We start from the raw sequence: 27,032 nt of genomic DNA on the forward strand, positions 1-27,032 counted from the left end.
TGAGTTAGAGCAGTGTGTCTTCTAGAAGTTAAAGTGGGGCTGGGCCTGGTGGCTCACACTTCCCAGCACTCTGGGAAGACGAAGTGGGCAGACTGCCTGAGCTCAGGAGTTAAAGACCAGCCTGAGCTAGAGCAAGACCCAGCCTCCAAAAATAGCCAGGCATTGGGCAGCCAGCTATAATACCAGCTATTTGGGAGGCTAAGTCAAGAGAGTCACTGAGCCAAGGAGTTTGAATTTGCAGTTTGCTATGATGCCATGGTACTCTGTGATAGGTCTACGGTAGGGCAACAAAGTGAGACTCTGTCTCAAAAAAAGAAAAAAGTTAAAGTAGAAGAATCCCTAGGATGTGCCAGGCCCACACCCTGGTTCTGAGTCCGGCCTAGGTGCAGGGCCAGCCAGGCATTTATCTGCCACTTTTCCTGGCTACACATCCCTGGTTACCCAGATCAGCCCCAGATGCAGCCTCCTTGGTGCAGGCCAGAGGAAGAGGAGGAACTGTTGCTGTGCTCACCTGTGTTCAATTTGGAGACTCAAAGCCTGGAAGGTTGGATTAATTAGTGGGGGATTACTAATCCCAGCAGGTGATGGATGTACTTATGGGACTTCAGGTACCTCTCAGAAACATAGATCTCACACCAACCCTGCCTTGTCCAGTCACAGTAATCACACGGTTTATGTGTATATCCCATCCTTTGGGGAGTTATGTAACCAAACTATTGAGGTTCCTTTCTGGAGCCCCACTAATTTTTGTTCAGTGTATGATTTCTGGAAGATAGATAGGCTTCTGCCAAGCAGTGCCTGAAGTGAGTGTCTACTGGTAGACCCTTTTTGCACACTATCATGTGCTCCCACTTGGGGCTCTGTGTCTCCCACACTTTGACATGAGTAGAGATGAATAGGGAGTAGAATGTTCCCTTATTCTGATAACAAAAAAGTGTGGTTGAGGACAGTTACATCTCTGAGGTTAGGTAGTGTCAGAGCCCTCAGAGCTGCACTTCAATGTGACAGCAACTGTCCACGTGCTGTTCTGAATAGAGAGCTGCGCTCTACTGTCAATACATAGAGTGAATTTTAAAGATACTTAACCAAAGTAATTCATTAATATATTTCTATTGAACGATCAGTTATGAACACATTAATATTTTGAAATAGGTTAGATAAATAATAACAATCAGTTTAACCTATTTCATTATATTTTCTTTGATGTGGCAACTAGAAAATATGAAATGGGGGGCGGAGCAAAATGGCAGCCGAGTAACAGCTTCCTTGCATCTGGGCACCATGAGTCTGGGGAGATAGGACTCCAGGCATCTCTGGCTGGTGGGATCTGCCTATCATCACTCCTATGAGGATACAGGGAGTCAGCGAGAGAATTCTGGACCCCAAGAGGAGGACTAAAATAGTGGAAAAATGGCAAGTGGTCGCGTGTGTTCAATCCGTCTAAACCCGAACGCAACTGTAAGTTCAGTAGCAGCGAGACTGCAAACCAGAAAGGCCTTACCTGTGAATTGTTTTTGTGTCCTTGGACTTGGCACTGAGTTGAACTGCCTTGGCGAGGGGCTGAGCGGGAGTGCGGAGAACTTTGGCCGTTGTCTAGGGCCCCAGTCTGAGCCGCTGAGCCAGATGGAGCTAATAGTGTTTGGCGGTGGGTCACACGGAGCCATTGTGAGCGATCTGCCCCTGCAAGCTCCGCCCTCAGGGTCGCAGAGCTAGAATAGGGTGGGAGCTGGTAACCCAGCAACCAAGTAGCCTAAGGGTGGGGGTCTGAGACGCCTTGCAGTCCTAATCCTCAGGGGCAGAGTGAGACCGGTTTTGGTACACTGGGTAAGTGGATAGCCTATTCAACAGTGATTCCCGCGAGAAGCACTTTACTGGGAAAGCTTCTGCTCAGCAAGTTTACAAGGACAAAGAGCTTATTAAGTGGGCTGAAGAGAGATTTAGGGTGTCTACCTGCTGGGGTTTGAGAAATCAGCAGCCTCCAGTCGTATCAGAACTGTGATTAACATCTCACACCCCAGAAGACCACGTGTTGCCCAGAAAATATTCAATAACACATACAAACTGCTTTGTTTTTGGTTGTGTTTTTTTTTCTCTTTTTTTTGGTTTGGTTATTTTTTTGTTCTTTATGTTGACGTTGTTGATGTTCTTTAGTTTTTTAATTTCAATCTTTCCCATACAGATCCTTTTTATTCTCAATTTTTCTAGTTGAATTACAATTTCCCATTGCTGCCTTTTTTAATAACTAGAACTTCATTTTTGCTAGTGTTTCTACCACTATCATTTGGTTTTTCACCCAATTTTATCCCCGTAAAGTTTTTTGTTTGCTTGTTTTGGTTTGATTTATAGCATTTTTGTCTTTCTTCTCTACTTGGTGGAGGTGGGGTACTGTGTCTGATCAGGTTAGCAAACAGCTGCTGACCTGAAGGGAACCACCCAACTGGGCACCCCCAGAAGGTGGGGTTTTATTAAGGTTGTGTCAAAATACCCTACTGTACACCTATATTGCTCTGTCTCCCTCTTTCTGTGCCTCTCTTCTTTTTGTCAATATAACTTATACCCACCCACTCTCCTTTCTCTATTTTTTTTTTTCTTATCACTTGTTCCTCCTATCTTTCATCCCTTTTTTGATCTTCAACCTCCTCACCCTTGTGGTCCTGTAACCCTTAGTCGACAGGCACAAGAACTTAAAGAGCAAGAGGAAGTGAAAGGAAAATTAGGGCAATGAAACAGATAAAAGAAATCACCCATGAGGAAGAATCAGCAGAAAACTCCAGACAACATGAAGAAACAGTCTAGAGCAACCCCAACAAGGGACCATGAGGAAGCTACTGCAGATGATTCCACCTGTAAAGAAATGTTAGGAATGACAGAAAGGGAATTTAGAATACACATGTTGAAAACAATGAAAGAAATGATGGAAACAATGAAGGAAAATGCTAATAAAGTGGAAAATAAAAAAAAGGAAATGAAAAACAGAATCAAATCAGAGATGAACGATATGAAGAATATAAAAAGGATATAGCAGAGCTGAAGGAACTGAAACAGTCAATTAGGGAACATAAAGATGCAATGGAAAGTATCAGCAACAGGTTAGATCATGCAGAAGAAAGAATTTCAGAGGTAGAAGACAAAGTTTTTGAGATAACTCAGACAGTAAAAGAGGCAGAAAAGAAGAGAGAGAATGCAGAACGTTCACTGTCAGAATTATGGGACTTTATGAAGCGTTCCAACATATGAGTTGTAGGAATTCCAGAAGGGGAAGAAGAATGCCCCAGAGGAATGGAAGCCATACTAGAGAACATTGTAAAAGAAAATTTCCCAAACATCACCAAAGACTCTGACACAATGCCTTCAGAGTTCTATCGGACCCCAGGTCGCCTCAACTCTAACTGAGCTTCTCCAAGACACATTGTGATGAACCTGTCCAAAGTTAAGACAAAAGAAAAGATTCTGCAAGCTGCCAGGAGTAAGCGCCAGTTGACCTACAGGGGCAAATCCATCAGAGTGACTGCAGACTTTTCTAATGAAACATTCCGGGCAAGAAAACAATGGTCATCTACCTTTAATCTACTTAAACAGAACAATTTTCAGCCCAGAATTCTGTACCCTGCTAAGCTAAGCTTCAAAATTGACGGAGAAATCAAATCATTTACGGATATACAAACATTGAGGAAATTCGCCACAACAAGACCAGCTCTACAGGAAATACTGTTCTGCACCCTGACCACCACAATGGATCAGCAGCAAATAAGGACTCAGAAATCAAAGGACAGAACCTAACCTCCACACTGATGCAAAAGATAAAACTAAGCAATGGACTCTCACAAAATAAGACGAATAGAATACTACCACACTTATCAATTATCTCAATAAATGTTAATGGCTTGAATTCCCCACTGAAGAGACATAGATTGGCTGACTGGATTAAAAAACACAAGCCATCCATTTGCTGTCTGCAAGAAACACACCTGGCTTCAAAAGACAAATTAAAGCTCCGAGTCAAGGGTTGGAAGACAATTTTTCAGGCAAATGGAATTCAGAAGAAAAGAGGAGTTGCAATCTTATTTTCAGATATATGTGGATTTAAAGCAACTAAAGTCAAAAAAGACAAAGATGGTCACTTTATATTGGTAAAGGGAAAACTACAACAAGAGGATATTTCAATTCTAAATATTTATACACCCAATTTAAATGCTCCCAGATTCTTGAAACAGACCTTACTCAGTCTGAGCCATACGATATCTGATAATACCATCATAACAGGGGACTTTAACACACCTCTTACAGAGCTGGACAGATCCTCTAAACAGAAATTAAACAAAGATATAAGAGATTTAAATGAGACCCTAGAAAAACTGTGCTTGATAGACGCATATAGAACACTCCACCCCAAAGATAAAGAACATACATTCTTCTCATCACCCCATGGAACATTCTCCAAAATTGATCATATCCTGCGACACAAAACAAATATCAACAGAATCAAAAGAATTGAAATTTTACCTTATATCTTCTCAGACCATAAGGCACTAAAGGTGGAATTCAACTCTAACAAAAATGCTCGACCCCACCCAAAGGCATGGAAATTAAACAATCTTCGGTTGAATAACAGACGGGTGCAGGAAGAAATAAAACAGGAAATCATTAACTTCCTTGAGCATAACAACAATGAAGACACAAGCTACCAAAACCTGTGGGATACTGCAAAAGCAGTTTTGAGAGGAAAATTCATCGCTTTAGATGCCTACATTCGAAAAACAGAAAGAGAGCACTTCAACAATCTTACAAGAGATCTTATGGAATTGGAAAAAGAAGAACAATCGAAGCCTAAACTCAGTAGAAGAAAAGAAATATCCAAAATCAAATCAGAGATCAATGAAATTGAAAACAAAAGAATCATTCAGAAAATTAATGAAACAAGGAGTTGGTTTTTTTGAAAAAATAAATAAAATAGATAAACCATTGGCCAGACTAACTAGAAATAGAAAAGTAAAATCTCTAGGAACCTCAATCAGAAACGATAAAGGGGAAATAACAACAGATCCCACAGAGATACAAGAGATCATCTCTGAATACTACCAGAAACTCTATGCCCAGAAATTTGACAATGTGAAGGAAATGGATCAATATTTGGAATCACACGCTCTCCGTAGACTTAGCCAGGAAGAAATACAGCTCCTGAACAGACCAATTTCAAGCACTGAGATCAAAGAAACAATAAAAAATCTTCCAAACAAAAAATGCCCTGGTCCAGATGGCTTCACACCAGAATTCTATCAAACCTTCAATGAAGAGCCTATTCCTGTACTGCAGAAATTACTCCAAAAAATTGAGGAAGAAGGAATCTTCCCCAACACATTCTATGAAGCAAACATCACCCTGATACCAAAACCAGGAAAAGACCCAAACAAAAAGGAGAATTTCAGACCAATCTCACTTAGGAACATAGATGCAAAAATTCTCAACAAAATCCTAGCCAATAGATTACAGCTTATCATCAAAAAAGTCATTCATCATGATCAAGTAGGCTTCATCCCAGGGATGCAAGGCTGGTTTAATATACGCAAGTCCATAAACGTTATCCACCATATTAACAGAGGCAAAAATAAAGATCACATGATCCTCTCAATAGATGCAGAAAAAGCATTTGACAAAATCCAGCATCCTTTTCTAATTAGAACACTGAAGAGTATAGGCATAGGTGGCACATTTCTAAAACTGATTGAAGCTATCTATGACAAACCCCCAGCCAATATTTTACTGAATGGGGTAAAACTGAAAGCTTTTCTTCTTAGAACTGAAACCAGACAAGGTTGTCCTATGTCACCTTTACTACTCAACATAGTGCTGGAAGTTCTAGCCAATACAATCAGGCAAGGCAAGGAAATAAAGGGCTTCCAAATGGGAGCAGAGGAGGTCAAAGTCTCCCTCTTTGCTGATGATATGATCTTATACTTAGAGAACCCCAAAGACTCAACCACAAGACTCCTAGAAGTCATCAAAAAATACGGTAATGTTTCAGGATATAAAATCAATGTCCACAAGTCAGTAGCCTTTGTATACACCAATAACAGTCAAGATGAGAAGCTAATTAAGGACACAACTCCCTTCACCATAGTTTCAAAGAAAATGAAATACCTAGGAATATACCTAACGAAGAAGGTGAAGGAACTCTACAAAGAAAACTATGAAATCCTCAGAAAGGAAATAGCAGAGGACATTAATAAATGTAAGAACATACCATGTTCATGGATGGGAAGAATCAACATTGTTAAAATGTCTCTACTTCCCAAAGCAATCTACCTATTCAATGCCATTCCTATCAAAGTACCTACATCGTACTTCCAAGATTTGGAAAAAATGATTCTGCATTTTGTATGGAAATGGAAAAAAACCCGTATAGCTTAGGGAGTTCTTCGTAATAAAAATAAAGCTGGGGGCATCAGCATACCAGATTTTAGTCTGTACTACAAAGCCATAGTGCTTAAGACAGCATGGTACTGGCACAAAAACAGAGACATAGACACTTGGAATCGAATTGAAAACCAAGAAATGAAACTAACATCTTACAACCACCTAGTGTTTTATAAACCAAACAAGAACATACCTTGGGGGAAAGACTCCCTATTCAATAAATGGTGTTGGGAGAACTGGATGTCTACATTTAAAAGACTGAAACTGGTCCCACACCTTTCCCCACTCACAAAAATTGATTCAAGATGGATAAAGGACTTAAATTTAAGGCATGAAACAATAAAAATCCTCAAGGAAAGCATAGGAAAAACACTGGAAGATATTGGCCTGGAGGAAGACTTCATGAAGAAGACTGCCATGGCAATTTCAACAACAACAAAAATGAACAAATGGGACTTCACTAAACTGAAAAGCTTTTGTACAGCCAAGGAGATAATAACCAAAGCAAAGAGACAACCTACACAATGGGAAAGGATATTTGCATATTTTCAATCAGACAAAAGCTTGATAACTAGGATCTATAGAGAACTCAAATTAATCCACATGAAAAAAGCCAACAAACCCTTATATCAATGGGCAAGAGACATGAATAGAACTTTCTCTAAAGATGACAGACGAATGGCTAACAAACACATGAAAAAGTGTTCATCATCTCTATATATTAGAGAAATGCAAATCAAAACAACGCTGAGATATCATCTAACCCCAGTGAGAATGACCCACATCACAAAATCTCAAAACTGCAGATGCTGGCGTGGATGTAGAGAGAAGGGAACACTTTTACACTGCTGGTGGGACTGCAAACTAGTACAAACTTTCTGAAAGGAAGTATGGAGAAACCTCAAAGCACTCATGCTAGACCTCCCATTTGATCCTGCAATCCCATTACTGGGCATCTACCCTGAAGGAAAAAAATCCTTTTATCATAAGGACACTTGTACTAGACTGTTTATTGCAGCTCAATTTACAATCGCCCAAATGTGGAAACAGCCTAAATGCCCACCAACCCAGGAATGGATTAACAAACTGTGGTATATGTATACCATGGAATACTATTCAGCCATTAAAAAAAATGGAGACTTTACATCCTTTTTATTAACCTGGATGAAAGTGGAAGACATTATTCTTAGTAAAGCGTCACAAGAACGGAGAAGCATGAATCCTATGTACTCAATTTTGATATGAGGACAATTAATGACAATTAAGGTTATGGGGGGGAAGCAGAAAGAGGGATGGAGGAAGGGGCGTGGGGCCTTGGTGTGTGTCACACTTTATGGGGGCAAGACATGATTGCAGGAGTGACTTTGTCTAACAATTGCCATCAGTGTAACTGGCTTATTTTACCCTCAATGAATCCCCAAGAATAAAAATAAAAAACAGAAAATATGAAATGACATACATGGCTCTCAATTTTTTGCTATTGGACAGGCTGACTTAGAGGACTGCCTCCTGTTGCAAAGCTCAGGCTGCCTTTTTAAAAGACCAGAGTTCATACAAATTTAAAAAAATTCTCAAACTCATTTCGTGCCCATAAGTCAGTGGTTAGGATGCCAGCCATATACAGCAAGGATAGTGGGTTCAAACCCGGTCTGAGGCAGCTAAATAACAGTAACAAATGCAACAAAAAAAATTAGCTGGGCGTTGTGGTGGGCATCTGTATTTCCAGCTGCTCGGGAGGCTGAGGTAAGAGAATCACTTAACCCCAAGATTTTGAGGTTGATGTGAGCTGTGACACCATGGAACTCTACTGAGGGCAACACAGTGAGACTCTGTCTCAAAATCAACAAAAATAACAACAACAAAAAAAAACCCAAAGAAAAAAATCCTCTAACTTTAAAATAATTGTTGCTTTTCACAAGATGATGCCAAAGGCAAAGGAAGCTCCTTCCCTCCAAATCAAAAGCCAAAGCAAAGGCATGGAAGGCCAAGAAGGATATTCCGATATCACCCACATTTTTACAACTGAATGCCCTGTGGCTCTTCTGGAGGCAGTCCACATATCCCAGGAAGGGCTTCCCCAGGAGGAACAAGCTTGATCATATGTACGATCACTGTACGATCATAAAGTTCTCCCTGACAACTGAGTCTACCATGAAGAAGGAGAAGAAGACAACACACTTGTTTTGGATGTCAAACCAACAAGTACTAGATCAACAGGCTATGAAGAAGCTCTATGACATTGATGTGGCCAAGATCAACACCTGGATTAGGCCTGATGGAGAGATGAAGGCGTATGTATCACTGGCTGCTGATTATGATGCTTGGATGTTGCCCACCAAATTGGGATCATCTACACCAAGTCCACCTCGTTAATTAAATACAGGGTGGACATAAAGTTTGTGTGAACTCTAAATAGTAAAGTGTTTTATTATTTTATTTATTTGTTGAGACAAGAGTCTCACTATGTCACCCTCAATAGAACGCCTTGGTGACACCAACCTCAGACTCTTGGGCTTAAGAGATTCTCTTGCCTTAGCCTCAAAAATGGCTGGCCACAACACATGGCTTTTTTTTGTTTGTTTCAGTTATCATTGTTGTTTAGCTGGCCAGGGATGGGTTCGAACTGGCGAGCCAAAATGTATGCGGCCGGCAGGCTACCCACTATGCTTTGGGCACTGCCAGTGAAGTGTTTTAATTTAAATTGAAAAAGTGATGTTTTGGCTTGGTGTCTGTTGCACAGTGGTTACAGCGCCAGCCACATAGATCAAGGGTGTTGGGTTCAAAACTAGCCCAAACCAGCTAAACAACTGCAACCAAAAAATAGCCGGGCCTTGTGGTGGGCACCTGTAGTCCAAGCTACTTGGGAGACTGAGGCAAGAGAATCACTTAAGCCCAAGAGTTTGAGGTTACTGTGAGCTGTGACGCCACGGTACTCCACTAAGGGCAACAGTGAGACTCTGTCTTCAAAAAAGAGAGAGAAATAGTGAAGTTTTAAGTTTAAATAGTATATTGCACATGAACTTTATATCCACACTGTATATAAATTTTTACTGTAAAAAAAGTGTATATAATTGTTAATATGTTGTTTCCATGAGTGAAAAACATGTATTTACTTTGTGTGTATATTATAGCACATATGTATGTATATATAATTGAAATTGATGAAAGGATATAATTTATATTCAGGGCTAAATATAAACATCCCTTAGGCATAGCTGTATCTCACAGAAGGCACAAAGCCCTGTGTAAAAAGAGCTACAGAGTTTGTTAGGAAAAGTTCATGTTTTAGCCGAGCCCGTCCCCCAGGAAGTATACCACATACTCCTATGTGGTGCCTGTTAGTTGGGAGCTTAACCACCACCTCCTGCATGAAGCCTCCTGAAATGCCAACCCCTTCACTGAAGACTAGAGGGAATTTCACCCGTCTTTAAAGCCTTTGCTTTAACTCCCAATGTTGGTTTTTGTTTTATTTTTTTGTAGAGACAGAGTCTCAGTCCATGGCCCTTGGTAGAGTGCCGTGGCCTCACACAGCTCACAGCAACCTCCAACTCCTGGGCCCAAGCGATTCTCCCGCCTCAGCCTCCCAAGTATCTGGGACCACAGGCGCCCGCCACAACGCCCGGCTATTCCTTGGTTGCAGTTTGGTCGGGGTCGGGTTCGAACCGCCACCCTCAGTATATGGGGCCGGCACCCTACCGACTGAGCCACAGGTGCCGCCCCAAATCCCAATGTTGTTCATCTGTCTATAAGATTATGAAATTTTTTATGTGCATGTTTTTACCCAGACATCATGATACATCCCTAAGGTGTTGGTCGCGTTGCCACACAAAGGAAACAGATATGACAGGGATTGAAGTACAAGCTTGGGAGAGACAGGCTAACCTTAAGTGCAGGGTATCCCTGAGCCCCCTCCGCATCTGCTCAGTTATACACAACACAAAGATTATACACAATAGGTGTGAATAGTTGAGGTAATTACATATGAGGGCTGCTTGCCTAAGGATTGCCACTCGCTCTTTCCTCACATGTTCATTCCCGCAACCCCCATGAAGAGGTACCAAACATCAATGTTTAACACATGCTTACTAACGGTCGATGAATCTTATTCTGGAACACTGAGGTACTTGAGGGACTGCCCCTAAGTCACAAAACATCTCTAGGCTTGCCAAGAGACTGTCATGTTCTCAGTGTTTCCTTTTAATGTGATAAGAATCAGTCACTGTCCTTGCAAGCATGGTGTCCATTCCTGTACAATGTATGTTGCAAACACCTTCAGAGCAGAGTCTGACTCCTATTTTAATAATAGGAGCTCAAGCCTATTATAGACTAAATGTTCAGTAAATACAATTTCATTCCTTTAATCAAAATTTGTTAAACAGTTACTGTGGCTCAGTATGTACTCAGTGGTTAGGATGTGGGCCACATGCACTGGGGCTGGTTTGTTCAAACCTGGCCTGGGCCTACTAAAACAATGATAACAACAACAAAAAATAGCCCGGGTTTGTGGCGGGCGCCCATACTCCCCGCTACTTGGGAGGCTGAGGTAAGACAATCGCTTACTGGTGGTTCTCACCCCCCTTCCTAACACCATAACCCTTTAATTCAATTCCCAATGTTGTGGTGACCCCCAACCACAAAATTATTTTCCTTGCTACTTCATAACTGTAATTTTGCTACTGTTATGAATTTTAATGTAAATATCTAACATGCAGGATGTGTTTTCCAATGGTCCAAATGGGTCGCAACCCACAGGTGAGAACCGCTGGAAGCCCAAAAGTTTGAGATTGCTGGGAGCAGTGATGCCACAGCCCTCTACCCATGGTGACATAGTGAGACTCTGTCTCAAAAAATAAATAAATAAATAAATATAAACCGTTACTGTATGGCAAGCAAAGAGGAATATCAAGATAAATAAAGTCATGGTTCTTGCCCTTAATAAAAAAAAAAAGTTCTGTGGTGAAGAAACTGTTAGCAGTCTGGCCTTTTTCAGGCTTCTGTCACTCAAGGTTAGAGAGGTGGGGCCTGAGGCCCTATTCAATCAGGGATGCACCAATATGAACTGTCCAAACAGATGCACAGCCAAAAAGTAGAAGGCGTCTCTGGGGATCCAGCCTCGTTTGTCTCTAGTGCTGGACGCTAAGTTCGGGGCTCCTCTTCAGCGGTTCCATCTTCTGGAGATCCCAAGTGTCTCTGCAGCAGCCTCTGTCACCCTGTGACCTGCAGGTACTAGGAGATCTGTAGGGAGGACACCGGGACATCCCTGAAGCTGGGAAATGGTGAGTACAAGAGACTGGGTGTCCTGAGAAGGAGGAGGATCATGGTTGGAGCCAGAAGAGGCTGTGGCGGGACGGGGCAGTTTCGCTTCAGTTTTAGAGTCTTCAGACTGCAGTTTGCCACTGGCACCCCTTGGCTCTCGGTCCTCTCTTGGCAAAAGGTGGAGTGGGGCAGCAGTTGGGACCCTGTTGCTTGAAGCCTTCATGGACCTGTTACTTGGACCATGGCCCAGAGCTCTTTCTGAGCAGCTGTGTGGCTGCAGCGCCTCGGGTCCCTCCCTGTGACAACGGAAGGGAGCCCAGGAAGAATCCCAGCTGAGTGTGTGGGGCTTGTCCCATAGTCTGCAGGACCCCCAATCCCTTCATTTTGTTATTGTTATCACTTCCTTGTTTTGTATGAGGTTTCCTCCTCATTCTGTTTTACGTCTTTGAGCTTGACTTTGTGACTGAGTGGGAATTCTCTCCTCACTCCGACATCTGGAGGGAGTTTTTTGTCAAGAATATGTCAGGTGGCCAGTCTGGAAAGACTGGGAGTCTGAGAGCAGCATGCTGTATATACCAAACATATCAAGCTCTGAGGAGTGAGTTTTGTCATTGTCTATTCTAGCAGCAGTCTATTTCTGAGAGTGCATTTTTGATAATCTTAGAAATAGCCTTTTCTATGAAGAGGCATTGGATTAAGTCGCTTTTAGAACAAATATACCATAGAAAATTCTAACTATAAATGGCCAGAAGATGGATTCTTTAAATTAAAAAAAAAGAACTCCATAATTAAAAAAAATTTTAATTTTTTTTGCTCTCATCTTGAGCAATTATCTTATTTATATTGATAAGAAGACCAAATTCAAAGAAAAACAAACATCAGTGTTGTTTGCTACCCTTAAAAACTCCCCTAAAAAAAGATGCTCATAAATATGAATTAGAACAAAAGTTACTATGTGACTCCACCTTAAATTGCCCTCCAACTTATCCTCCTCTCTATCCTCAATTTACTATTCCTGATCCCCCAGAAGTTCTATTAGACAATAGGGAGGGCTCCAGCTCCCCCACTTCACAAGGAAAAACAATTGTGTGAGCAGCTCCTGTCTCTATCCCTGTTTTTTACTCTATTTGTGGCCTCATTTAGCTAACCTGTGATGTGTTTGTGGTTTGTTTGAGGGAAATAAATAAACAAACACGGGAAGCCCACTGTCTTGGAAACTATGATGAGGTGCTTTTTTCTTTACTTTTTTTTTTTTGACAGAGTCTCAGTCTGTCACCCTAGATAGAGTACTGTGGCATCACAGCTCACAGCAACCTCCAATTTGGGGGCTTAGGTGATTCTCTTGCCTCAGCCTCCCGAGTAGCTGGGACTACATGAGCCTACCACAATGCCTGGCTATTTTTTTATTGCAGTTGTCACTGCTATTTTAGCTGTCAAGGGCCAGGTTCTAACCCACCATCCTCGGTATATAGGGCTGGAGCCCTGCCCACTGAGTCACAGGTGCTGCCCTATGATAAAGTATTTTAAGAAATGGTTTACAGGATACTATGTGCTAACTACATCTCCAGGGTGATTAAGAACTTTGTGCAAATAAGAATAACTCCAATGCCTTATTGTTCAGGTGATTGTGGTATCCTTTAGGATAAAATTAGTTTTACACCTGTTATTAAAGTTCAAGTGTCCAAGTATTGTAAAACTGACACCTCTGTAATATTTCTAAAATTTCTAGATTCAACTGTAAGCTTACATTTTTGATTTTAAGCCTCTAAACTCTGTAAGGCCTAAGGGCATATTCTTTATACTTAGGCCAGAAACTGTAGGGCACATTCTACCCCACAGGGTCACTTCTTCCCTGCTCCAACTTTGCCCCCTAGCTATTCTAAGAAACTGAATGTTCTGGTTTCCTGCTTTCTGCCTTAAACTCTAGGCCTAGTAAACGAAATAAAGACACAGTTCCTGTCCTTTGTGGCTATATGAGACTTAGGGGAACAATGAAAAGACATTAGAAAAGATGCCTGTGCTGTGGTTTGTTACCAGAATTTCTTTCTTCAGCAGGTCTTCTGTCTTGGAGATTCCAGAAGTCAGCCCATGGGCCACAGATCAGTGATACAATGAGATTTTGTTAGACAGAAAAGCATACAGAGGGAGCGGAGAGTACCAGAGCTTCTTTCAGGGAAGAGGACACCCAAGTCAGAGGTCTCCTGTAGGAGTCCTTTATCTAGGGGTAAATATTGACCCTAAGGGAAATTTTAGCCAAAACTTGGCAGATAGAAATACCTTTATAAGCTAAATGAGTGGGGTGTTTTGAGACAGAGTCTAAAGTTGTTGCCCTGGGTAGAGTACTGTGGCATCTTAGCTCACAGCAACCTCCAACTTGGGCTCAAGCTATCCCCTTGCCTCAGTTTTTCTATTTTTAGTAGAGACGGGGGTCTTACATTTGGTCAGGCTGGTCTCAAAATCATGAGCTCAAGAGCTCATGCAATCCACCTGCCTTGGCCTCCCAGAGTCCTAGGATTACAGGCATTAGTCACTGCGTCTGGCCTAAAAGAGTGTTTTTGTTTGTTTGTTTGTTTGTTTGTTTTTGAGACAGAGTTTCTCTTTTGTCACACTGGGTAGAGTGCCATGGCATCGCAGCTCACAGAAACCTCAAACTGTTGGGCTTAAGCGATTCTCTTGCCTCAGCCTCCCAAGTAACTGGTACTGCCACAATGCCCGGCTATGTTTTGGTTGTAGTTGTCATTGTTATCTGGCAGGCCAGGGCTGGATTTGAACCCACCAGCTCTGTGTATGTGGCTGGTACCCTAGCTGCTGAGCTACAGGCACGGAGCCACATGAAGTTTATATTATCTAAATTGTTTATTTATTTATTTTAGATACTAGGGTTTGCTCTATTGCCCAGACTAGACTACAAAGACATAATTATAGCTCTTTCTAGTTTCCAACCCCTAGGCTCCTTCTACTGAAAGAACCAGACCAGCACCATCTTAGGAGTTAAGTTTCGCTCCCCCCACCATTTCACTCAGTAAGTTTTACTTTCCAGACAAGCCCAGGCAAACCCAGGCAATTGCCCAAAATCATGAGCCAACCGCCCAACAATCAGGGACACCCCACACCTAATCAATCCAGAAGCATCCCCTTTGTTTCAAGCTGTGCATGCCCACCCACTGCGCGGGACCGTAAGAACCACCTGCTCCAGAGCTTGGGGCTCCTGGCTCGGATCCATTGCAGTGGAGTCCCTGGGAGCCCAAGTTCAAACTTGCAATAAAAGACCCTTTTACTTTTGCATCAGACTTGGCTCCTTGGGGTCTTTGTGGGGAATTTCAAGATCTGAGCACGACATTTGGTGTGTTGGCCGGGAAGTTCCCCAAGACCCCTTGATGACCCCGACCCGAAGGGCTGCTACGTGGTAAGTGTCTGTCTGTCTTGTCTGCCGTGGTTGTTCTTGGAAATCTGGGATCTGTAAAAGTGGTCGGTGTAAAGTCAAAGTGGATACACTGGAGGCTGCCGGCGAAGGGTGCTGAAGAGACGTCCCAGCCCCTTCTGGAAGGGACCTTGCCCCCCATCCCCCTGAGATGTGGACTCTTCAGGGCGTGGTGTGGACACCCCTCTTGTAGTTTTTCTGGGTGGACGAAGTGTGTCATGCCTGCAGCACAGTCAGAGACTGTCATCCTATTGTTTCCGCGGACCATCAATTTTTGTATGTCCTCAGTTGTATGTTGTGTGTCTTGTGTTACACTGGTATCTTAGTGTGGCTGAACTCGGAGCTCAAAGTTTAGGACTTGTGGTGAAAGAAAAAAAAAAAAGAGCTAAACTGATTACTTTTTGCACGACCAAGTGGCCATCCTTCAATGTTGGCTAGCCTCCAGAGGGAACTTTTCATTTCCCCCTCCCAGGCTGAAAGCACCTCCCAAGCAGTTCAGTTCCTGCAGTGCATGAGAATCTCCTAACTCCCCTAACAAGAAACCCCACAAACCTTCTGTGCCCCTTTACTCCATTTTGCAGGATAGTGCAGACCAAGATCTACTTTGCCCTCCTCTGTATCACCCGTTGCTGAACACCCCCACACAGGGGTTGTGCTTGTGCTCTCCCAGGGGGCAAGGTTGCCCCTCCCACAGCGTGACTGCTCCTCCACCCCCTTCGTGTTAACCTTCTGTCCCTCTGTCCCGGGGACAATGGGGTGGGGACGCAGTGATGTCCGGGGCGGGGCGGGTCTTGCCTTTGGGCCTGGAGGACTTTTTTTTCTCTCCAAGCGCCACATGAGAAAAAAGCCAAGTGAGGGCACGGGGTTGGTGGCGATGTCGGCTACCCGCCCTACCCGTCTTCAAACATGGAACATGAAGTCTAACACGTGTGCGAGTCAGGGACTTATATGAAAGCTGTGGTGGGGGAGTGCCCCTCGACCAGCAACCGGCCACCACCAGGCACATTTCCACCAGCTCCAGGATGGGTGAGAAGGCCCAGCGAGGAAAGTGGCTTGGGGCTTCCACCCTTTGCGGGGCAGGCCCACCTCCCGAGTGTTACAGCGCTGCTGCTGGAGTCTTGATGCCTGGGTAAAGCTCAGAACCTTTATTATTGGCCCTTTGCCACTAGTAATTTGTATAAATAGAAAAACATTTTAACAAACTGAATCTTTGTCAAGGGATAAGATTCTTGCCTTTTAAACCTTCTAATTATCAGTTTGGCTGAGTGAATGGGTGACTTCATGGTAAACTGGGATCTTGTTTTGTAGAAAGTGAGTTTTTGAGAGTAAGAGAAATTAGACAGAAAGAAGAATGGCATTGTGTAAAGAAAGAATCTTGTGTGATAAATTTTGTCCTGAAACAGAATGGTTGTGTAAGATAGTGAAAAGCAGGGCAAAAATTAAAGAAAGTTTAGAATGTTTGTAGATGGTCTGTGTAGGTTAAATGAAGCTCAGAAAAGAAAATTTGTGAAATAATTTACATGTGATCCAGTTGACTATGTATTTCCTTTAAAATCTTTTGGCTTGTAATTTTCTTTAAACAAATGTTTTAGGCCTTTAATATTTGACAAACCTTCCAAAATAAAAACTCTAAATCTGGGGCCTGGCGCCTGTAGGGCAGTAGTTACAATGCTGGCCACATGCACTGAGATTGGCAGGTTCAAACTTAGCCCAGGCCAACAACAACAAAAACAACAACAAAAACCCACAACTTTAAATTTGGTCTTCTTGAAATATTAAGACCACTGAAAGTCAAATTAAACAAGTTTAATTTGTTAAAAATATATATAAAACATTGTCAAATATGAAATGGTGATTCATTTTGTGTGGATTATGGTTATATATGTTCCAATATTATAAAGCATTGGTCTTTCCTAACATATAAGACATTGATCTGTCCTAACATATATTGTCGGTAATAAATTTAATTCATCTAAAAAAAGTTCTTTTACATGTAACTGGCTGAGTCCAAAGTTTATCCTAAAAAGAAAAGAAATATTAAGAGAGGCTAACAAATTCTCTCAAATTCAAATTACTGATGCCTTTAAAAATTGAATACCTTCAGACTAAAAGCAGATTTTTAGAACTTTCATTGGGAAGATAACATGTCTATGAGTATTGCTAACCCAGCTTCAAACAAACAGAAATCCGTTACATGGAACTGGGCTAGTTTGAAATGGCTTTTTGTTCGAAATATTGTTGATTCTTTCTATGTTCTTTTTCCAGGAGTCAAGAAATAATTTTCTGTCTTTTGAGATATTTGAACCTTTTCAAGCAATGTGTGTACTTATGAGCAGAGTTCGAAACATGTATTTTTTTCTCTCTCCTTGATTTCTCTGGAATGTGAAAGCCATTTGTAAGTATTCTTAATTTCTGACAATACAGTTATTTGCATAAGTTCAATAAGAATCTGTTTGTTCTATAGGACATGATAATGGCATTGGTCATTTTACCAAGGCTTTGGCTGGAATAACATTTCCAGAGGTGTCCAGACTGTGTTAAGGAATTAAGGTTGACTTTATAAAGCCAATAATAAAGCCCTTTAGAAAACTGGCCAGATACCCATCAGTGCTGTTAGATACCTCTATGCATTTGGTAAATCCCTCTTCTCTTGAGGTTCCCAAGCACATTTTGATTCCCGGACCCATCAGCAAGTGACCTGCGTTACTTACCACAGATCAGGAAATGTTACTGATGGAAGCTGGGATATAGTGAGTGTGTGGGGATGGCTGTTCTGGAGGGAAAGAACCAACTAGAATTAGCTGTGGTCGGTCCTAGGCCTCCACATATCATCTCCAGAGTGTGTGGACCCAAGTCCCTGATGGATGGTGCAGCTCAGCTTTTGGATCTTTCTAGCTACACGGTGGAGGCTAAAATTGCAGCCAGGACCCTGGGAATCCTGTTCCATTTACAAGTGAATTTGCAGAGACAGAAGCCCTTGTGGGCAGCTGTGCACCTGCAACCCCATGTCTCCCCAGATTGGCAGTAAGAAGGAACGGATCATCAGAGGAGAATCCAGACTAAGTGGTTAATGGTGTTGATACAGGAATTTCTTCCTTCGGTAAATCCTTCATCTTGGGGATTTGAAGGATGAACCCAGGGACCATAGATCAGTGGTAAGATAGAATTTTATTAGACAGACAGGAATACAGAAGGAGTAAAAAGCACCAGAGCTTTAGGCAAAGGGAAAGATTTCCCATTTCAAATTTGGAAATCCACCTTAGGGATCATTTATCTAGAGTTATCTTAGTATTAAATCCTTGCAGTTTTTGCCTCAAGGAAGGAATTAGGGTATGTGCTCACTACTTAAGGTGGAACCACCCAAAGTTTTCAGGGTGCTGGGTTCTTGATCTTGCTAGAGCCCAGAGGATGTGGCCTGGAACAGACAGGCTGTTTGTGCCTAGAGATGGGTGTCCGATTCCTGAGCTCCCCTGGGCCTAGAGAATGGAGGGTCCTTGTCCAGCCCATAGTGGGAGAACCCTGTATCAGTGTCCGTATTCTGTCCTTTGCCTGTTAGAAATTAAACCAATATCTCAAAAATAAATTAAACTGAGGCACTGTTAAATCTTTAAAGAGTTTATTAGAGCAAATAGTCATCAGGAACCCACCCATGGTTTGTGTTTGGGGGTCTGTTAACAGGATGAAGAGTGTCCTGCCACCTGTCACTGTCAGCTACTATGCTGAGATGGGAATAGGTCCACCAAACTTTACTTCTCATGAGGCCAGTGATTCTGTAGAACAGTGAGAGTAGCCTTTCCAAGATTGTTCTCTTCTTCCATTTTCAAAATATCAGTTTTATACATAATGGTTCACAGTACACACCATAATAACCCTGTTTTAAATAATAATCAGCACAACTCAGTGAAAAAGTATTATAACATTTCCAGTTCAAAAGTTAAGTTTCTAAATTTTCCTAAATCAAAGACCACATTAATATTTTATTTTATTATTTTTCTGAGACAGAGTCCCACTTTGTTACTCTTGGTAGAGTGCCATAGGATCATAGCTTACAGCAACTTCAAACTTTGGGCTCAAGAAATCCTCTTGCCTCATTTTTGCATTTTTAGTAGAGAGGGGGGTCTCATTCTTGCTCAGGCTGGTCTCAAACTTGGGAGCTCAAGTGATCCACCTGCCTTTGCATCCCACAGTGCTAGGATTACAGGCATGAGTCACTGTGCCCAACCAATCCTTATTTTGAATAATAGTCAACGTAATTCAGTGATCTATTACAACACTACCATTTCAAAGGTCAAATTCATAAATCAATTTTGCTAATGTATTCAAGATGGACATCTTTAGGGTGGTAGCTAAGTTTACAAAACAATATGAATAGGAAACAGGAGATGAAGGTCAGGTAGAACTTATTCTGACCAGAACAGCTGTGATATGTCACCCTTAGCCTGAATGACTATCTTATTCTCACTACCTATGCTCTCGTTATCACCCTTTCTCCCCAGCATAACTTCCCAAGGGCTCATAATAAAATTCTAAATTTCTACTCCCCTCACCATATTCCCAAATGTCAACTTCCTGTTGTGTGAGGTGAATGTAAGCTGCGTTGCAGAGGATAAGTCCTGCTATTGAAATTGTCTAAAATAAAAGGAAGACCACAGCTGTCTTTGTCATGCGACAAAAATCTTTATTTTACCTCAAGTTATATAGGCAGTACTGCAGGTGCACATCATAAATCAGTAATCTAATGGCTCAAACCCAAAGAGCCAGGCCCTAACCACTTGGTGTCAGGATGTCTACAGCTTAACTGATAACACACTTCTAACCTTATCTAAAGTTGTTCTTCCGCTAAGTAATTGGAAGTAACGTACTATAAAAACCAGAGCTCAGGGAGATGGAACTCTGGGGGACCAAACGGCTACAAAGCTTGACCTTTAACAGACCATCTGGAGGCTGTTATCCATCTTTAGGGAGTAGTCTGGAAATTTCTGAGTATACAGAGCCTGCCTTCAAGCTCTGCCTTCATGCTCAGGCCGAAAGTCAGCAGGCCCTGTCTCTTTAGTGACAGGGACTGTAACAACAATGGAGTGCTAGCCAGGTTTTTCCATTCCGTCTCACAAAGACTTTTAACTTACTCTCACAGAAATAATCTGTATAAAAGTCTTACCTATAAGCTTTTCACCTATATGTTCCAGTAAATGAGAAATTATAGCATCAGCTTTTTTGGATGTCATTGCTGAAGCCCATGAGAAGCGGGAATAAGTATCAACAGAATGATAGAAATATTTTAATTTCCAAATTCTTGAAATTGAGTAACATCCATTTGCTATAATTGATTGGATAATACTCCTCTAGGATTAACTCCTATAGGTAAATGTGGAACCGTCAAAGGTTATCAAGTAGGGCAAGAACTTATTATAACTCTTGCAGTGTGCCAAGAAATATCATGTCTTATTTTTAAAGCTTGAGCATTAGTATGATGCATGTATGTTCTTGCTGAGCAGTTAATACTGTAAATACTAAGTGATCAATAGTTTTATTTCCCAAAGAAATAGGTCCTGGTAAATTAGAAGGAGCTCTAACATGGGTAATATATATGGGAAATGATCTATTTCTAATTAATTGTTGAAGGGAGGAAAACAATAAAGTAAATTCTGGTGTATTAGTTGGTAAAGTAACAGTTTCATTAGTTTGAACTACGTGAGTAGAATAAAACGAGTCAGATATAATGTTGAAAACTTGGTCAGGAAAATCTGTTAAGAATAACATAATAGTAAATAATTCTGCCTTTTGTACAGATGAATAAGGAGATTGTTGCACTTTATGAGTATGAATACCTAAATATCCAGAGATTCCCAATTTATTTTCATCCTTGTAAAATGTTTCTGCATATGGGATGGGTTTTAATTTTACCATTTTAGGTAAAATCTAAGAAGTATTTTTAAGAATTGAATTTTTTTATCTGGAAAAAAATGATTATCTATTACTCCAATATAGTCTGATAATGCAATTTGCCAATCAACTTTTTTTTTTTTTGTAGAGACAGAGTCTCACTTTATGGCCCTTGGTAAAGTGCCAAGGCCTCACACAGCTCACAGCAACCTCCAACTCCTGGGCTTAAGCGATTCTCTTGCCTCAGCCTCCTGAGTAGCTGGGACTACAGGCGCCCGCCACAACACCCGGCTATTTTTTGGTTGCAGTTTGGCTGGGGCCGGGTTTGAACCCGCCACCATTGGTATATGGGACCGGCGCCTGCCAATCAACATTTAAAATAAGTAAATCAGAAATTTGATTATTAGTTAAAGGAACAATGATTTTTTTCAGGAGGTCTTCCAACTAATTGTCTTAAATGTTGTCTTCCTTTTAAAATTATAAAAGCCATTTTTGTGACATATGTTTCCATCTTTTTACATGCTTTATTTGGTAAAAAAGCAGCATTTAACTAAAGCTGTTTCCTTACACAATCAATTCTGTAGGAGAGGGCATGGATGGAAAAACATAGATGTAGAAATTGTTCATTTGAGAAATCCTAATTAGTTGAGCATCCTGAATATGTTCCTCAATCCATTATAATTCTTTTTCAGCTTTTGGAGTAAGCTGTCTGGGACTATGGAGGTTAGAATACCCTTCCAAAATGGAAAACAAATTAGTAAGAGAATAAGTGGGAATTCCTAAGGTTGGCCTTATCCAATTAATATCTCCTAATAATTTTTGCAAAATGTTTAAAGTTCAAAGGGAATCTCTTCTAATTTGAACTTTCTGAGGGACAAAAATTTTAAGCAGTAATATATCCTAAATATTCCCAAGGCTTTTGAGTTTCTACCTTGTCTTCTGCTAATTGAAGACCATATTCTTTAAATTTTGAGCATGCCAATTGATATAATTTCTGTAACTTACTAAAATCTGGACGTTCCAATAAAATATCATCCATATAATGTAAACACATGCTCTCTGGAAAAGATAACCTCCATAGTCCTAGAGTTCTTCTAAAGGTCGACATACAAATAATTGACACAAGGTGGGGCTGTTGAGCACACCTGGAGGCAATACTTTCCAGTGAAACCTCTGAGTAGGTTTTTCTTTTTTTTTATATATTTATTTATTTTTATTAAATCATAGCTGTGTACATCAATATGATCATGGGGCATCATACACTTGTTTCATAGAATATTTGACACATTTTCATCTCATTAGTTGACATAGGCCTCCTGGCATCATCCTAGTTACTTTGTCAAGACATTTACATTCTGCATTTGCCAAGGCTCACATGTACCTTTGTATGATGCACCACATGTGTGATCCTTTCAATCCCCCTCCCTTTACCCACCTCCCGCCTCCCTCCCCACGCTTTCCCCCTTCCCTCTGTTCTTAGTTTCTGCACAGCCAAGAACACAGTAAGTAAACCAAGCAAACAGCCCACAGAATGGGAGAAGATATTTGCTGGTTATGTCTCTGACAAAGGTTTAATAACCAGAATCCACAGAGAACTCAAACGCATTAGCAAGAAACGAACAAGGGATCCCATCACAGGCTGGGCAAGAGAATTGAAAAGAAACTTCTCTGAAGAAGAAAGGCGAGCGGCCTTCAGGTTTTTCATTGTTTAAAGCAGGAAAAGTGAAAGCAAAGCATTCCATGTCTTTTGGTTGAAAATGAATATTAAAAAAGCAATCTTTTAAATCAATAATAATTATAGGATAATTTTTTGATATTAAGGTAGGATTAGGAATTCCAGGTTGCAAAGACCCCACCAGGTGGATCAGTACACTCATTTTTCTTAAATCTGTTAACATTCTCCATTTACCTGATTTCTTTTTAATTACAAAAATTGGAGTATTCCAGGAACTTGTAGATTCCGTATGACCAGCTTGCAATTGTTCATCAATTAATTGATGCAGTGCTTCTAATTTTATCAAAAGAAGGGGCCACTGCTCCACCCAAACTGGTTTATCTGTTTTCCATTGCAAGGAAAGGAGCACCAGTCATTCCAGCTGTGTTTCTTTGCTCATGTGCATTGAGTAGGTCTTAGAATCTCAATTCCCCCTTCTCCTCTTACAGAAATGTTCATGCATGTGCAGAAGCGCTGGGCAAAGACCTGTAGGAAAAATCCTCTGATAATGAAGGAAGTCCTAGGCCTGTTTTATCATGGCCCATCTGGGTTATTTCAGGCTTTCAAGGAACGTCAGGCTGAGTTGGATCATAGCCCATATTAAACATAATATTTTTAGCAGCCTTTGAAACTGTGGGGATGGTAAGCATTGCTCCCCACTGTTGTAATAAGTCTCGACCCCATAAAGTGACCACAATAGGCATGATGTAAGGGCGGACATGAGCTGCCTATCCTTCAGGTCCTTTACAATGCAAATCAAAAGTACTTTGTTCAATATTAGTCATGGTTCCAATGCCAATAAAAGTAGCTTTCACAAATCGTGTAAGCCCAAGAGTTTGAGGGTTGCTGTGAGCTGTGATTCCAGAGAACTCTACCAGAGGGGATTTTGGCCAGCGTGCAGGCCACATGTGAGAAGCAATGATAGAAACATCTATGCCTGTATCTATGAGCCCCATAATTTGAATATTTTTCTCAAGTGTTACTTTACATTTAGGATGAGTATCATTTAGAAAAGTATGCCAAAAACATACTTTTCTGTACTTGCAAAACCACCTTCTCTTGTGGTTTTGGAAGAGAGAGGTTTTGCCCTTATATGGTAAAATTAATATTTGAGCTACACGATGTCCTGCAAACAATTGGATATTTTTGGTGGCTGAAGCCATTATTAATATTTCACCGTTATAATCTTCATCAATTATTCCTGGGAGGATAGAGTCTTTTGAAGCGGTTTTTGTTGAAAAGTAGAAGCTCATTTTCGGCAGGCACCAAGCTCCAAGTTGTAAATCTCTACCTTGTCATGAAGACAAGTGAAGTATTGTTTTTCTTTCAATATACCCAATTCATCTTTCTTTTGAGTACATCCAAAACAAGGGTTGCCTTTGCAATTACCAGGTGAACTTAGGATGTGCTATATATATAAAGAATGGTGCTAGGCTTGACACCTGTAGCTCAGGTGCTAGTGCGCTGGCCATATATAGCAAGGCTGGTGAGTTTGAACCTGGCCCAGGTCTGCTAAACAACAATGACAACTACAAAAACAAAAAATAGCCAGGCATTGTGGCAGGGACCTCTATTCCCTGCTACTGGGAGGCTGAGGCAAGAGAATTGTGTAAGCCCAAGAGTATGAGGGTTGCTGTGAGCTGAGAAACCAGGGAACTCTACCAAAGGTGACATAGTGAGACTCTGCCTCCAAATAAACAATGGTAAAAAAGTATGGTGTTGTTAAGTCTTCTACTTGAAGATTTAATTATGGCAATCTCTTGCCATATTGCCTGTGGTAAGCATCACATTTTAGTCTAATTATTTTATAAATTATTTTCTGTCTATTTTAGAATAGTGGATAGATCTTCTGGGTTGGTGATTATTCTCCTACTTATTGTATTTCTGAAATGCTGTCCAGGGTTTCTAGACATGATATAAACGTATAAGGTGCACCACAAGTTTCACTGTACAGGCATCTTTTTTTGAGGGCTTCCAGTCACAACCCATACTTGTGCAGCATATTGTACACTGCCCCAAAATTGATAGGTGAGATCATATCTCTGCCTCATTGGGATCTACAGTCTCATTTTTAGCAATTAGAGCCAGTTTATCTGATAGATAAATTCACAGAGCACAAGTCATTCCAGCTGTGTTTCATTGCACATGTGCATTGAGTAGGTCCTAGAATCTCAATTCCCCCTTCTCCTCTTACAGAAATGTTCATGGATATGCAGAAGGCACTTGCAAAGTCCCCACCTCTCCAAGACCTAAATTTACAGCTGCAAAATTTAAATAAAGGTCCTGGGGTTCTTCAGGATGTGTTAGAGTCTTTCCATGAGGAAATCTCTTCTCCAGGTTCTTTTACATTCAAGAGTACAGAACCAGATCGATTCCACCTAGAAACTACATAGATCTGACTTCAAGCAGGAATGAACAAGAAAGGGTCATATTTTGAACTGAGACTACACAAAACCTAGAGGAAACATTTTCTTCATTAAGAAACACTGACATTGATAATATATAACTATTTTTTTTGAGACAGAGTCTTATTTGTCACCCTCTTACAGTGCTATGGCATAACTTTGAGCTACCTCTTGGACTCAAGCGATCCTTTTGCCTCAGCTTCCATAGTAGCTGGGACAAGTGTCTGCCACAATGTCCACCTTTTTTTTTATTTTTGAGACACAGTCTAAAGCTGTGTAGAGTGCAATGGCATCACAGCTCATAGCTCACAACAACCTCAAACTGTTGGGCTCATGTGATTCTCTTGCCTGAGCCTCCCAAGTACCTGGGACTATAGACACCTGCCACAATGCCTGTCTATTTTTTTTGAGAGGGGATCTTGATCTTGCTAAGGCTGGTCTGGAACTCATGAGCTCAACAATCTACCTGCCTCGGTCTCCCAGGGAGCTAGTATTATAGACATCAACTACCATGACTAGCCTTAAGCCCTTCATTTTATCTGGAGTCAAATTAAGAACTCTGCCCATTTTATTCATTTATTCAGGGATTAGTGATATGCTGTTATGTGGGTATGTATTTCTCTCTGGAGGAGTGGGAATGCCTGGATCCTAAAGCTCTGCCCATGGCCACTTGGTCAATGTGTTATTTATTTATTTATTTTTATTTCAGGATCTGTTGACATTCAGGGCGGCCTAGGATGCACCTCCTGTGGTCCCTGTGGCTAATCCAGGAGCACCTGCTGTTCCAGTATAGGCAAAAAGAGTAATTAACGGAAGTGCCAGTTTGTGGAGGCAGCCTGCACAATGGGAAGGCCAGGTGGCTGAATCCTGGGCAATTTGGGTACCTGCATATACTAGTCCCAGAGAGCAGCAGTCTGCCCAGGGAGAGGGTAGCACCCAGGATGTTGCCATGCACCCAGTATCTGCCTTTTGCTGGAGGCTATTGGGTAGTGCATTTGAATCTGGCTACCATAACAGGAGCTGATTTGCAAGTGGCATGTAGTTCTCGTCTCTGGAATTTTGTGCCACGCCATTCAGCTTCTTGGGCTGTTAAATGTCTCCAATATGGGATGAATCAAGTTGAGAGCAAGTGAAGAAACTATTTATCTGAAGTTTTCACAGCAGAATTCTATTTAAACAGTATTTGAGGTCCTCCAAGGAAGTTTTGGAATATGGAGCTATCTAGAAGTCTTCGGAAAACTTCAATAACCCTTTTCAGTCCTAGTCATCGGAGTGAAGGTCTTCATGAAAAAGGTGAGTTGGCTTGTTTAGGCAGAATTAATCCAAGTCAGGTGTATTGAAGTCACAGATAACCAAAAATGTTGGGTTTTAGGGCAGCTGCTTTAATCCTAAAATGTCAGGGTTTCTGAGAGCTGCTTGGGTCTTCAGTTCTTGGAATGCTCTTGGACAAAAATGACCATGTACCTCTAAGTAAGGCAAGCATGGAAGAAGGTTTACTGAAGAAGAGAAAGGTAGGTTGACAGAATAAGAAAGTTTGCAAAGGAGGATACATTCACTATAGTCAGCAAATGGGCCTCCGTTGTCAGGGCAAGAAGGCAAAGAGGCAGCATGGAGTTGTTAATCTACTGGTTCTAATTTGGTGTTGAGTACATGTGATGCTCATTTTTTTCATTATTGTGATACTTCAGTTAGGATAATGTTCACAAAATCCATCCAGATTATTGCAGAAGATATAAAATTGCCATGTTTTCATGGCTACATACTAGTCCATTGTATACGTATACCAGAGTTTATTAATCCATTCCTGTGGTGAAGGGCACCTGGATTATTTCCACATCTTTGCAGTGTAAATTGTGTTTCTATATATAACATTCGAATGAAAATGTCCTTATGGGTAAAATAACTTTTTTTTCTTTTGGGCAGATACCTAGAATGGGAT

Source organism: Nycticebus coucang, chromosome 20 (genome assembly GCF_027406575.1).
Source record: "Nycticebus coucang isolate mNycCou1 chromosome 20, mNycCou1.pri, whole genome shotgun sequence".
In the NCBI taxonomy this organism is placed as follows: domain Eukaryota; kingdom Metazoa; phylum Chordata; class Mammalia; order Primates; family Lorisidae; genus Nycticebus; species Nycticebus coucang.